This window comes from Natrix helvetica, assembly GCF_964273705.1.
Source record: "Natrix helvetica genome assembly, chromosome: 3".
In the NCBI taxonomy this organism is placed as follows: domain Eukaryota; kingdom Metazoa; phylum Chordata; class Lepidosauria; order Squamata; family Natricidae; genus Natrix; species Natrix helvetica.
The window spans coordinates 83,873,881-83,889,309 of record NC_138549.1 but is presented as its reverse complement, the minus strand read 5'-3'; the positions used below and the strand labels follow the sequence as shown (position 1 = coordinate 83,889,309).

At 39.4% G+C, this 15,429-nt stretch overlaps 1 protein-coding gene across 1 annotated transcript in view; it reads left to right on the top strand.

Moving 5' to 3' along the window:
- Positions 1-1,844: 1,844 nt before the first annotated feature.
- The window catches only part of BCAR3 (BCAR3 adaptor protein, NSP family member), a 102,301-nt gene continuing 88,716 nt past the window's right edge, over positions 1,845-15,429 (top strand). The window contains exon 1 of the mRNA XM_081946043.1: positions 1,845-2,399. The gene's annotated coding sequence lies outside the window, so the exon portion shown is untranslated. The remainder of the gene's footprint in view (positions 2,400-15,429) is intronic.

Genomic DNA, 15,429 nt, shown 5'->3' with positions numbered 1-15,429 from the left:
CTGTGATGTATCATGGGTACAAATGTGACTTTTTAGCCATGGTTTAAGACAGGGGTGTCCAAACTTGGGAACTTTAAGACTTGAGGACTTCAACTCCCAGAATTCCCCCAGCCAGCATGGCTGGCTAGGGGATTCTGGGAGTTGAAGTCCACAAGTCTTAAAGTTCCCAAGTTTGGACACCCCTGGTTTAAGAGATCAGCAAAAGTGAAAAACTATGACTTTGGCTTGTTTCACTCACCCAGGAATGGAGAAGCTATGGCCTCAACAGATTGAAAACTCAGTGACATAAGAGATGTTGCTGAATCACAATTTCCAGTGTCCCACACCACTTTTCCAGCAAATTCTGGAGTACCACAATTTCCCCAACTTTCCCTAATCTATTGTTAAGCTTATCTATAATTGTCCAAATTTTGGCAATGCTCTGCAAGTCCCTTTCCTTTCTGTTTGATATCCAATCACCTTGTAATAGCTTTCCAACCATTATTTCCTTTCCTTTTTCTGAACAACAATAAAAAAACCTAACCAACATACATGAGATTAAAAAAAAACACCATATTTTCTTCCAAGTTCCTTTTTAACTGCAAGTAGTCCTTGATTTGCAATCATTCATTTAGTAACTGTTTGAAGTTACAATGGCAGTGAAACGAGTTTTCACACTTATAACTGTTACAGCAAAATTCAGGCACATGGCAACAGGCATGTATTTATGAAAGTTGCATTGTCCCGGGGTCATATGATCACCATTTATAACCTTCCCAGCTGTTTTCCAACTAGCAAAGTCAATTGGGGAAGCCAGGTCTGTTTAATGACTGCATGATTCACTTAACAGCTACATTGATTTTCCTAACAATGGTGGCAAAAAGATCATAAAATGAGGCAAAACTCATTTAACAACTGCCTTGCTTAGCCACAGAAATTTTGGGCTCAATTGTAGTCATAGGTTGAGGACTACCTGTATGATGTTTGAAATCTCATGGTTAAGATTATTTCCAATAGAAATGTCCATTTGAATAGTGCAGATTCAAAGTATGTGACCTTTTCGTGGGATTCATTAACTAATCGAAACCTCTCAATTAGTAAGTCTAAATCACAATTCAATATTACATATAATAAATCAGTTTTAAACTGGCTGATGCATTGTTTCAGTAACTACTGATAATGTTAAATCACAGGTCATGGTTTAGATACAACAATGAGAATGGTTCAAAACATGCTACCTGTTCATCCTGTCACCAAATCTGTGATCAGATTGACAGCTTCTCCTCGATAAACAGTAGAGCCGGCCATAGATTGGAGCATGGCAGTGCAATGAGCTATGGAAATCAACCAACTTTCCAAAGTTGACGGATGGTGCCAATTGCCCTTTTCCAGGGTAGCAAAATACACAGAAGCTGTTTTCTTTTGTTGGCTGCAGTTTCAATTAAAGGACGCTTAGTGAATGGCCCACAACGAACTCTTGGCTGGCACAGAGATGTTGTGACATGTTCTCCTATGGGCATTGGATGCCAGTCAAGGGGGGGGGGGGAATGGACCCAGTGACACTCTGCCACTTCCAACTGCTTAGTTGAATAATTAGAACCGGCAGTAAAAAATAAATAAAAAAATCTCTTTTTCTTCCGTTTGGGGAGAGGAAAGACAATTATTTTAGAAAACACTTTCCAAAAGAGCCCCAGGCCAGGGCAAGAGGAGGTCAACCTATGCAAATGGCAATCACGTAGAGGGACCACCGCCGCCACAACCCGGCGCTGGGGCGGAAGCAGAGCAGCCCTAAATCACTCTGGGAAGGCCGGTGCCCGCCTTGTTCTCCGCCCTCTTCACTGTCTGCAGCTGCCCGACTTGGCAGCGGGCAACCCCGGCGTCGTTCGCCGCGGTGAGGGATCGCTTCGGGAGTGGGAAACTTCCCTGGCCTCAGCGGCTCGCGCGAGCCACCTTTTGGCCGGCTCCCAAAAGACCCGGGACCAGCTCGCGGCCGAAGCTGGGGGGCGCGCGCGCGCGGCTCCCCTTCGCTGGCAGCGGTGCGCGAGCCCCCTCGCGGCGCTCCTCCCGCCCCCGCCCCCTCCCTTTGCTCCAGGCAAGGTAAGGGCGGCGGCGGCGGCGCCTGCTTGCCTTTGCAAATGCCCGGGATGAGGACGGGGCCGGTCTGGGGAAGCGGCGCGCAGCAGAAACTCAAAGACAGGCTAACTCGGGGGAAGAGTCCTGGCTGCGATACTGCTGGTGCAGCTGCCTAGCGTTAGTCCGGCTGCTGGAGAGCAGATCGCGAAGTTTTGTTTTTTTCTCCCCCGGACCGAAGGATGGATTGACCGATCTCGCCGGGAACTAAGTGGTAGCACGAACTCGTGGAGACGAAAGCGGACTGAAATCGTTCATTCCCTCCCTCCCCCCCTTTCCTTTGCGCAAAAGTAAGTGAAGTAATTTGAAAATCCGGGGGTTTTATTTTTATTTTCCTGCTGAGTGTTCTGAAATAGCGGTTTCTAATAGAACTTTGAGAACAATTTATCTACCCGTTTATGCAGCGCAGGGCATGCATATCGTCTTTCATGCTGGTTTGGGAGTCAGTCTGGACTAGAGGTTAAGGCGCTGGATTAGCAGGGTCTGAGTTCAAGTGTTGTCTTCGGCACAGACGCCAAATGGGTGACTTTAGGCGAGTCAGCTTCTCTCAATCCTAAGGAACAACGCAGAGGCGAATTTCCCAAAATGTTGGCTACCAAAACTTCAGGGACTCCTTCGGGAGTCAAAGAAACGATAAATAAATAAATGAATGAATAAATAAAGTAGTTCAGTTGATGCCTATGCATGTCTACCCAATGTCCCGCTAAGATTCCTGAGGTGAATATCGAGAAAACTACAGAATCAAACTTAAAAGTTACTAAAAGGTTGAAAAGATAGTGTTCTCCTTCCTTTGGTTGGGCATTTTTTGAGTAAAAATGGAGAGTAGGTGTTAAGGGCTGTTGGGCATAGAAATTGTGCGTACTTTCCCCAACACAATTACCGCAAAGACTGATGAATGGTGGTAGGTGAACTCTGATGACTAACAACAAGGAAAGACGGTTACACTGGAGCGAGCTGGTCATTTGATATATGGAAAAGAGAAGGGTGGATTTTTGGGGTGGTTGTTAGAACGACTCATTTAAAAATGTTCTGAGTTTTTAAAAATATATTACCAGTGTGATATAATGGCAAAGGGCTAATATGAGTCATTTTAGCAATTGGCATTCTCCCTCCCCCTCTGCTCACATACTGCATATTTTACTGTTGGAATAATTGGCTAGGTATTTGTAACAAGCCAAAACGGGTTTGATGAAATATTTTAAATTTGATTTCAGGATTTATAATAATATATACTGTATGATTCATGATGAGATCCCCTAATATTGTGCCCTTCCCTACAGTAACTCTTAGTCACTGCAACAATCACAGTTTTTACTGCCCCTCTTTGTTATTTTGGGGTCAGATTTTAGATTATAATGTCCTTGGGAATTGTTCTGGGTGGGCTTTTGATTTGGGGGTGGGGGGTTAACTCCATAAACTTTGTAAGGCACGGTACAAACAGCATAGATAATACTGATTCATATCAATATTCATGCTTTCACTGTGCCTTTTTTCTCACCCCCCCCCTCAAAAAACCCCCACCCAAGATGCTGAATTTCCAATGTATCTCTTACACTGGTTATTCAGGAAATTTGTTTCATGTCTGTGTTTTTGTAACTTTAGTCGTGATTAATGCGACCAAAATGAACTTTCCATTTGGGAGAAGTTAATAAAAGAGATATTTGCTCTCGTTAAATGTCAACTGTTGTATGTATTGAGGTGTAAGAGTGCCTTTAAAAACATATCAAAAATTTAAAAAAAAACTACTATAGAAGTTGAGATGTAATGGAATTTTCCCATGAAGTCTCCCATTCTGGTTTCCTCCCCCCCCCCCTTGTAAACTCAGCTGGCTCCAAAAGCCGAATAAACAAAGTATTATTTGATGCAGTACAGTGTACACACTTAGAAATAAATCCTTTAAACATCTTTAATTTCTATAGTTACTATTAATTGATTTTTATTCTCCCCACCCTTTTATTACCTAGCTTGCCTTTTTATTTCAATAAAATGGACTGTGGTAACCTCATTATCATTTTGGATCAGTCTCTGTTGAAGATAGGATTTTGGGACAGGAATAGATGTCTACATCACTCGGTTTGGAAAGTTGGTAAAAAGGAAGGAGGAGTGGGTTGTCTTATGACTCGGCCAACCACATTGTTTTGCTTATTTGTTTGGTCAAATAATGAATCGCAGGTTGTGTTTGTTTTAGAGCAGTGTTTCTCAACCTTGGCAATTTTAAGCTGTGTGTGAACTTCAATTCCCAGGATTCCTGGCTGGGGGAATTCTGGGAGTTGAAGTCCACACAGCTTTAAGTTGCCAAGGTTGAGAAACACTGCTCTAGAGAGCAGGAAGAAAGAGGAGAAGTCTTCTTCTCTGGCTATGATTCACCCTGAACTCTTCATTTATGAAGGACTGATACAAATCTTAAGCTGCCAGACAACAGAAAGGATTTAGGGAGCCATTGTGAGCTGTTGATGCTAAAGCAATACTTTATCTCCCTAGAGATAGGGAGAGTTGGAATTACTATGATTTCAAAACCAGATTGAAAACTTCCTTCGATGCCATTGTGAACAAGTTTTGTCAACCTCAACTTCGTTACTGGGGCAAATAGAGCCCTAATAATTCTGAACCCAATCCAGATAAATTGAACATCCTTAAAGTCCCATAGGAGGCATTTTAACTATCCCTGTAATTCCGACACTTAAATCATTTTGCCTCGAATGTATTTTGCTTCGAAAGCATTCCAATGTGGGTGATGACATTCTTTCCCTGATTTAATTGGATGAGTTAATAAAAACATGGTCTAAGTACACCAATAAGCCACTTTTAGTGGGATTCATTATTTTCCTTTCCGTCTCGTCCATCCCCCTCTGAAAGTCCATTCTTTCCAAAGGTATTTAGGTTTACTGAAAGTTAGTTGGCTGGAAAAGTTCACACAGCGTATCCATGACAACTCTCAGAAATCAGGGTGACTGAATAGGGAGAGAACAATGGATGGACTTACCATGCAGAAGGAAAGAAAGAAGTCTGTCTAGGGATGGAGAAGGAGACCACAAGCTGCACTCCTATTATTTATGACCTATAAATTTATTATTTAAAATTGTGCAATGGTAAATTACTGCTGTTATATTGTCAAGAGGACAACACGGATGTGAACTGAACTGGCCTCAAAGGATGTTTTCTGTATCACCACATTATATGTAAACAAATCTTTTAGGAGCTTTTTGTTGAGGTGGCTATTCTAATTTAGAATAGAAGTGAAATAACTAAGACTTAAAGTTTACAGGATTCTGGCAAAAGCTTTACTGGTCTGGATGTCATTCATTCTGTCTGTATCTGGGAGATACCACAAGTAGGCACTGATTTTTGTTTTCTTCTCTCAACAAATCTGGTAGAGTCCTACTGGTCATACTGGGTAGGACCTAATATAGGTAGTCCTCAACTTACAACCACAATTGAGCCAAAATTTTCTGTTGCTAAGCAAGACAGTCACTAAGTGAGCTTTGTCCCATTTATGACCTACCTTGCTACTGTGAATCACCGCAGTTGTGATGTTAGTAATATGGTTGTTAAGTGAATCTGACTTCCCCATTGACTTTGCTTCTCAGAACGTTGGACTGGGTGTATGTGTCACATGACCCTGGGACACTGCAACCGTCATAAGTATGAGTCAGTTGCCAAGTGTCTGAATTTTGATCACAGGACCATGGGGATGCTGCAGTAGTTGTGTGAAACATAAATCACTTTTTTCAGTGCTGTTGTAACTTTGAATGGTCACTAAACAAATTGTTGTAAGCCGAGGGCTACCATACTTGTAGAATATCTCACATTTTATGTAAGATTGCAGTTGGTGCCAACATGGCCTAGCTCCCAACCACTTGTTTTTCGCAGTCATTTCTCTTGTTGGATTTATTTTGCCTATGAACAATTATTTGAAACTGCAAAGCATGTATTCCTTATTTTTAAAGTCCTTCAATGAACTTAATGTGGCTTTTGGATATTTTTCCTTGGTCAACAGAAAAATGTCAGGTATGCAATGTGACACCTGTCGAATTCCTCCACCCACTGATTTTTTTTTTAAAAAATATTGTAATGTATAAAATGATTAAATGGGTGGATGGACTGCAGGACTGCAAAACTCAGCCAGCTTCCTGCATCTCCCTCATTTACAAGAATGCTCTTGAGATACAAAGGCATTCGCAGGCAGTCTGTATGTTGGATGACTGTATCCCTAAACAGGTAGTCCTCGACTTACAGCAATTTTTTTTTTGTGGCCATTCAAAGTTACAACAGCACTGAAAAAGTAACTTATGACCTTTTTCACAGTTGCAACCTTTGTAGCATCCCCATGATCATATGATCAAAATTCAGATGCTTGGCAATTGGTTCATACTTATAACTATTGCTGTGTCCCAAGATCATGTAATCAACTTTTGCAACCTTTTGACAAGCAAAGTCAATGGGGAAGCCAGTTTCACTTAACAACTGGGTTACTAACTTATCAAATGCAGTGATTCACTTAACAACTGTGGCAAGAAAGGTCATAAAATGGGGCAAAACTCACAACAAATGTCTCACTCAACAACATAAATTTTGGACTCAATTGTGGTCGTAAATTGAGGACTACCTGTATTTCATCCCTATGTGACCCTCCGCGCCTCCCTCAAGATAGGCTAGGATGAGTACTAACATCTCTGAACTGCTTCAGTGGCAAGAAGCAATTCTTACCAGCTTAACTTATTGTAAATGGTATTTTTGTACTATTTTGTAATTGGCACAGTCAGCTATGCTAACCATTTCCTGAAAGGAATTATGACAGGTTCTCACAATCCCAAATGTATTTAGCACTCCAAAATATTTGCCTAATCCTAGACTGTTGCTTTATTTCAAGTAAGTCTGATTATAAAACAATTTAATTTGGATAATTCTGTCCAGAATTTCAAAACTGTTGGGCTAAACTTGTGATTGCTAAATTCTCAACAAATCAGAGCCCTTAAAGTTGTGCAGGTGAAAAGTATTTTGGCTAGGGTAAATGGAGCCATGTGAATCATCAAAGGGAACAAATAGTATTTTGGGTTTTTTTTAAGTTTAGAAGGAAGGCAATTAAGGGGATGTGATAGAAATACATAAATCACACCAAAAAGTAGGATAGTCCCAAAGTCATCCAGTGACACTTAAGGTAAAAGAAACCACTTTTTCGTTTTAATGATTCTGGACTTCGCTAGGATAGGATATGACAATAGCTGACAGATTAATTGGCTTTCATAGGCCAATAGACAGATTCATATAGAATATTGCTATTGGTAGTTGATAATCATGATGGCTGATTACCGTATTACAGAGGCAGTTTGTGACAGGGAGATGTACTTTCATGTACTTACAACTAGACACAAGAACAGTTTTTCCCCGAACGCCTTCACTCTGCTAAACAAATAATTCCCTCAACACTGTCAAACTATTCACTAAGTCTGCATGACTATTAATCTTCTCATCGTTCCTATCACCTATCTCCTCCCACTTATGATTGGATGACTGTAACTTTGTTGCTTGTATCCTTATGATTTATATTGATTGTTTCCTAGTATGATTTGATTGCTTATTTGTACCCTATGACTATCATTAACTGTTGTACCTTATGATTCTTGACGAATGTATCTTGTCTTTTTATGTACACTGAAAGCATATGCACCAAAGAGAAATTCCTCAAGCACACTTGACCAATAAAGAATTCTAATCTAATCTAATCTAATGTTCAGTTTTGAATTGTCTCTGGTTGACCATTGTGAGAACAGAATGCCAGACTAGGCAGGTCTACAATCTGCTTAATACCCTTTTTTTCTTCATAATACTCTGAGCTTGATCCCTCCTCTTGAAATATTAATCATCTTTTTTTGCAAATAATTTGGGAATGATGTTCTTCTCAAGAAAAATGAAAGTGCAACTCTCTTTCTTCAAGTAAAACCAATTTTCAGTTCAATAGTAGCAAAACCACTACATTTCATTCTTCTCTGCAGGCCTTTTATTTTTAATAAACCTGTCCGGAAAATGTTTTTCAACATATGATTGTTTAAGCAGAAAATATACAAACCAAGATTAAATGCTGTTGGAATGACCTGGGAAATTTCTAACTTCTAGAGTGGTGCAGCACTTTGGATCGAAATATTAAAAAGGGGTTTCTGAGAACACACAGTTTCAGTTGCAGTACAGGCAGTAGACTTATAACCACAATTGAGCCCAAAATTCCTGATGTTGAGTGAGACATTTGTTAAATGAGTTTTGCCCCATTTTACGACCTTGTTTCCCACAGTTGCTAAGTGAATCACTGAAGTTGTTAAATTAATAACACAGTTGTTAAGTGAATCTGGCTTCCCCATTGACCTTGCTTGTTATAGTTATTAAGTTGTTAAGTGAACCACTGCAGTTGATCAGTGAGTAGCCCAATTGTTAAGTGAATCTGGCTTCCCTCCTTGACTTTGCTTGTCAGAAGGTCGCAAAAGGTGATCATGTGACCTTGCAACACAGCAACAGTTATAAATATGAACCAGGTGCCAAGCAGCTGAATTTCGATCATGTGACCATAAGGATGCTGCAAAGGTCATAACTGTGAAAAATGGTCATAAGTTAAATTTTTCAGAGCAGTTGTAATTTTGAGAGGTCACTAAATGATTTTTTTGTAAGTTGAGGACTCCCCGTAGTCACATAATCAAAATTCAGCTGCTTGACAATCAGTAGGTATTTATAATGTTGGCGGAGTCCGAGAGTCATGTGATCACCATTTGCAACCTTCCCAGCCTGTTTACGATAAGCAAAGTCAAGGAGGGAAGCCTGTTAAAATATTCCTGACTGGGAGAGACATGGGAACAAGGTCAGCCAATGAATAGGCATAGCAACTAAGTCAGCCAATGGGAGCTCAAACAGATCTGAGCCTGTGCAGAGAATTGAAACAGAAGCTTAAGCTGTCTGCTCCTCTGAGAAGTAAACTAGCAGCCTGTCTGGGCTTGTCTGCTGAAATAAAACTAGCTGCTTGTGTTTGCCTATAAATCTCCTGCCTTGTGTTTACCTGGAAGAACCACCTGTTGGTATTGTACATTTATTCATATCTTCTTATGTATATAAAGAAGTTAATGAATCCTGCTGCATCAGTTATCTTTGTGTGCTTTTGGATTTGAATTTATGCAACAAACTCTGTCAAAGCCAGATTCACTTAAGAACCACATGATTCACTTAACTGCAGTGATTCGCTTAATAACTATGGCAAAAAAAGGTTGCAAAATTGGGCCCAACTCGCTTATCAACCTCCTTGTTCAGCCATAGAAATTCTGGTCCCAATTGTGATGAGGAGTTGAGGATTACCCATACCTTTTATTGCCAAGCTATTCATGACTGCTAGCATTTACTTTTAAATAAAGGGTATGATGATCCTCAATAATTTCACTAGGAAATTAACATGAAATTAACCAGGCTTTAAAATAAATGTGTATTTTGAAGTTTAATAAAAACTTTGCTTAGGATTAATGACTGTCCCAGAGGTAATTGTACTATCATACATTTTAAAAAAAAGGATAGAAGACAAGGAGATGAAAAGAATGTTTTTGTTGGTCCTGGCATCTGTTTTTGTTATGGTTTTAGGCATCCCCTGGTAATAAGAGAGGAGAGCTTGTTTCCAGAGATGCATTTTAAATAGTTCTGCAGTCCTTTGAAGTTTCTCAGAGCAGAATCCCACTTTTATTTGATCTGGATTCCATTATTGATATTAAACACATAACACAGCAGCAAAAGACAAAGATTTGGGTCAGAGGAAAATGTTTTGAAATCAGGGCCTAAATCAAATCTGACAAGACGTTGCAACTGTTATATGGGTAGTTCTCGACTTACGACAGTTTGCTTAGTGACCGTTTGAAGTCACAGCAGCACTGAAAAAAATGACTCATGACCATTTTTCACAGTTATGACCATTGCAGCATCCCCTTGGCCATGTGATTTACATTTGGATCAGTGGTGGGTTGCAGGCGGTACGCCCCGATACGGGCGTATTGGCGCATGCCCGGAGCACTGGGTACCGTTCCGGGTGCTCCGGAGGGCCACCCGCCCGCCCGAGCTCCTTACCTATCCTTTAAGGCTTCGTCGCTTCTGCACATGCACATGGCACGTACAGGCCTGCTGCGTGATGCTCCGCCGAGCAGCTGGAGCATCATGGAGGCTTGCAGAGGCATCGCAGGCAGGTACGACGCATGCGCGCGCTGTGCACATCCATGTGTGCGATGCTGGGCCCGGTTGGAACGGGATCCGGAACCCACCACTGATTTGGATGCATGATGACTGACTTATATTTGTGACGGTTGCAGTGTCCTGGAGTTATGTGATCCCCTTTTGGGACCTTCTGAGAAGCAAAGTCTATGGGGAAGCCAGATGCACTTACCAACCAGATTGCTAACTTAACAACTGCAGTGAGTCACTTAACAAATGTGTCAAGAAAAGTCGTAAAATGGGACAGAAGTCATTTAACACATTTCTCACTTAGCAACACAAATTTTGGACTCAGTTGTGGTCGTGTGTTGTGAACTACCTGTGTTCGATCTGGTCCAACAGGTATTTCCAATATCAACTGACAAAGCAAAAGTTGTACTTATTAATTTATATTTATGTCATATTAATTTGGTACTTATCACTGAGCTGAATTTGACTGATTATATGGACAAATGCTTATCTTCTTGGCTGGTATAATTCCTGAGTTGTCCTTCTCCCTTGCTCACAGTATCTTTATATAAGTTTTTTTTAAAGAGAAAACCCACCAACTTACACAGAGACCCCAGGATTTGATTAGTTCAGCTTTGTTTGGTTTTACTTAATTTCAACAATGCTATATTTCTGGATGTGCCTAAGTCCTTCCCTGGGCCTTCGGTTTTTCAGGAACATTCTATCGGATAATCTGGAGGATGGCTTAAGCACCCTGCCAAAATTAAAAATCAGTAAATTTTCATCTCTCACAAGGTTGTTAATGTTTTAGAAGATGTTCCTATTGTTGTATGAGAAGTTGCAATATTTTAGTGCTGCAAGTCCTTGACACCTTTTGGGAATCTAAAAATGGATGGCCAACCGTATAGCCCCAAGAAGACGGATATTCCTTCGGTAGAAAATGTGAATAAAGAATAGCAGAAAAGTTCTATATTAGAAATGGGAAAGAAATAGAAAGGAAAGAGTCCAAAGATAATAGTGTTAAGGATTCATTGGGTTATGATATTCTGGTTTGCTTTAAGCAACCTTGTCTTTTGTAATAGTGGAATGACCTCTATCACCTAATGTCTCTATTGCCTAAAATAATGGCCAAAGTTAACAAGGAAATGGTTATCTCATTTGAAAAAATGAGGGTTGAACTTTGCAACCTTCTACCAACCATAGTAACTGAACTACAGTATTGCCAATGTTTCCAAATCAGATTCGAAAAAAGTACAAAATGTAATTGCATAGCATTTAGTGATTCATAATACGTAAGGAATGACTTCATGGAACCCACTGGATGTGACCGAATTTAATGATTTCAAAGTCTTGTCGGACTTAATTAAGTCCTCTACATTCTTAGCTTTGATGTCTACCATGAGTTAATCTATACATTTCTTCAAAATCATCATACTAATTAATAAAAGCATTTATTAATGAAACCTAACTCCAAACATTGGACTCTGTTTATTATGGTTAATCCATAACCTTTTAAAGAAAAAAGTACTATTACTGTGTCAGAATTGATGAAATATTTTTTTTATTTAACTGAAACAAAAATTTCCAGATGCTCTTTTTGTTACATTGTCTGATTAAACAGGCATGGAGATATCTATTTTTTTTCATTTGCTTTGCTTGGCCTTTTTAAAAACTGAGCCCAGAGAACGTTTAGGTCATTTTGGGAAAATAATAATTTCAACTTCTGTAAAAGTAGTTTACAAATAAAAAAAAGTCATAAAAGCTGCCAATTCATTCGGATTACAAAATAGAAAGTGTGTATAGAAATTTTGATTCCTCATGAATGGACATAGTTTGTTAACTGGAGCTGAAGCAAAATAAGAAAACTGCCCAATTTTCTTCAGCCTCTTGAAAAACAACTTTGATGTGTAGAAAACAAGAGTAGTTTAACATTGCCCTTTAATAAACGTTGGCTGATCCAGCTGCTGTAAAAGTCAGAACTTTAGGGGCTGATTCAAACCTGGCAACTCTAATAGACCTCATTATAATTTTTGTCATGTAAGGAACTGACAGATAATCCACTCTGCCAAGGAAAATAGCCTGAAGCTATATGGTTTGCAGAGCTAGCAACTTTGTACTTGGGGGATGGCACATCAGCAAACCTGGGGCATCCAGAGGCTCATTTCCATATCTCTTTGTAAGAAAACCCTCCTGCATCTTATCCATCCTTTGAAGTTGTTTGATTAAGCTTTCCCTGGCAGGGGAAGAAAAAAATGAATATTTCCTACTTTTTAAAGGTTGTTAAGCAGTTCTTTCTGGAGACTCAGAGCCGTGCCTTCCTTGCATTTTAAAGTTTAAAGCTGCAAAATCGGTAATGTCTACATTTTTCAGGCTTAGCAAAAACTACAACTTTTGCTGGTTGGAGTTATCACTAAAGTATCTACCAGCATCTTTTTCATTGGTTATTGGTTTGCTCTAGGAGTGATGTACAGTATGCAAAAGGCATCATTGAAGCCAAGAGTCTTCAATTGCCACCAGGGCGGATTTGATTTGAATCAAGTCGATTTAAACCATGATTTAAATCGCTAGCAAAAAGCCTTGATTTAAATCAACTCGATTTAAATCATAATTTTTAAAGAGCAACTGTCATCTCTGTCCCACAGCGGCTCCTTCTCTCACCTGCTGTTGACTCACTGACAATCCCAGTGTTGCAGAATATACAGCCTCATGCTACATAACTAAGCTCCATTCCATGCTGAATAAACTAAATTGTTAATGTATCTTAATTAGAAAACTGTCTTTAGATAGGTTTTTTGCTCCAAAAGCATTTTATTAAAATAAATTTGATAAAAATAAAAAGAATCCAATTTAAAATTTAAAAATCCGATTTAAAAAAAAACAACGCATAGATTTTTATCCACCCTGATTGCCACAGAACCACACGTGGTTCCCCAAACTTGGGGAATGCAACTGCCAGAACAACTGCAAAAATTGTCTTTAGTTTTAATTTTTAATGTGGCATTAACAATGAATGCAGGGGGATTGGGATTCACTTAACAGTCCCTCCCCCCCCCCATGTTCAGCAAACAACTACCAACACACCAGTCAAGATGAAATGTAGCCCTGAGTTTTGGGGGGTGGGGAAGACTGCTCTTCTTTTCTTCAACAAGGATAACACTTAAGATTAGCATCTCAGTGTCTCTTTCCAAAGGCACAGATCTTTTTTGTTTTCCAAGCTGTTTCAGGACTGCAGTCCTACATAGATTTCTCTGGAAGTCAGTTCCAGGGTGGGATAGTAGACAATTGCTATGTTAATTACTTAGCTTGTACTTTACATTTGGGAGTCTGTTTATTACATGTATAGCTAATTCACTCAGACTTTTAGAGGACTTTTAGAGAAAACAGATAATTCCTAAACAGCTTTCTGGAATAAATGTTAAAAATGTCCTTATTTATTTTTTAACATGAAGAGAAAAATATTTTGAGGATATTATTCCTGTGCATGTCTCCTAGCTACCTCTGATGATCTATTATTTCATTAACACTTAGATAACTTCGATACATCTAGAGAGGTTACAAAATGAAAATAATAAAGTGCTTCACAATGATAACCTTGAGAAGTATGTATGCTATTCTTAAGTTCTCAAAAATTGTTTAAAATGTAAAATCAACAGCAGCATCCAGTACCCCAAATTAAAATGCTAAAAGGGGGACTCAAGGGAACTTCTTTGAGAAAAGTTTTCCACGAATTATGGAAAATTCCTTTGTCTGGAAGATACCCGCCAAGTGTAGTTAGTGGAACATTCTGTCATAAATCCTTGTGGTGACTATTTTGTTTCCATTTCAGTTATTACAACTGATTTCTCTCTTACAATCTTATTTAAGGCTCCTTCAATTTGCCTTTGTTACAAAAACCCATTCCAATAATGCAAGTTTGTTTTGCACTTTCTGAATAGAAAAACTATCCCAACCCATGGATAGGGTTCCACTTATTGTTATCCAGGACCCAAGGTTTAAATATATATTTTGATACATTATTCTTATGATGAGGCATTCTAAGCTTGTCATCAGGTAGCAGCCCTTGGCTCATCTTATCTGAACTTGGAAGCTCAGCAGGGTCAGGCCTGGTTAGTAGGTAGATGGGAGACTGCCAGGAAATGCCAAGCTGTAGACTAGACAGAGAAGTTGACAAATATCCTTGAAGAAAAAGACTTTGGCAAAGCATTTCCATACTACTGCCAAGACAACTGCAAAGACATGTCCTTAACTCAAAGAAGCCACAAACAAGACTTCCAGTTATCTGTTTCTGTCTCAATAGATCTTTCTGAAATACAGGGATCATTCTTACGCTGCTGAAATATTTTTTTCAAGTGGCACCCTTTGCCAAGTTTATACTGCTAATCTCTTAAATTGAGGATTATATGTAGAGTATCAGTCATCTCTGACACCTTTGTTGAAGTTAATGATTCCTGGCTGATGTTTGACCTGCTTTAGAACTTGGGGCATTAAACAACAACTAGAAAGAGAAATGTTGTGGATAAAAATATCCTATCTTTCTGAAATGCTTCTGCAGGTGTGGTTTTGAGACCCTTATCCTGGCACAATTTGCAAGGCACATTGACTGGTCTAAAAACTGCTGATTTTGTGCCAAAGCAATACATAAAATGCTATATAGTTGGTCAGAACTAGAGTAATGTTGCAGTTGGTGATCAGAGCTCGTCCCATGTGGGAAATCAAAAGTGATTTGGATACAGTACAGTGTATACCTTCTCTGTTTGCTTTATTGGGTAAGCGATAACTGTTATAAATGTATGAGGAAAAGATGTCAACAAGTAGTTATGAAGCTTCCCGTTTTTCTTTCATCGCCTGCTTCTACATAGTGGCTGAAAATGTTTAAGGTTGATTGAAAGTGCGACGGCAAATGTAGTGGCAACCTGGATTTTACGTCTGACTGTTTTTCTGGTCTGTGAATGCCTAAAACTATTCTTTAGATTGTCCTAAAATCTGATTTGACTGATAAAAGGGAGATGCTTATCAAACAGCCCCCAGTGGCCCTTGTAAGCAAGAGCTGCTGTTTCTCAGCTACTAATAGATCGCCTGTTCTATGATACGAGTCGATTGCTGTTTCTTGGCTGCATTTAGCAGTTCAGGAATAGTTTTCTTGAA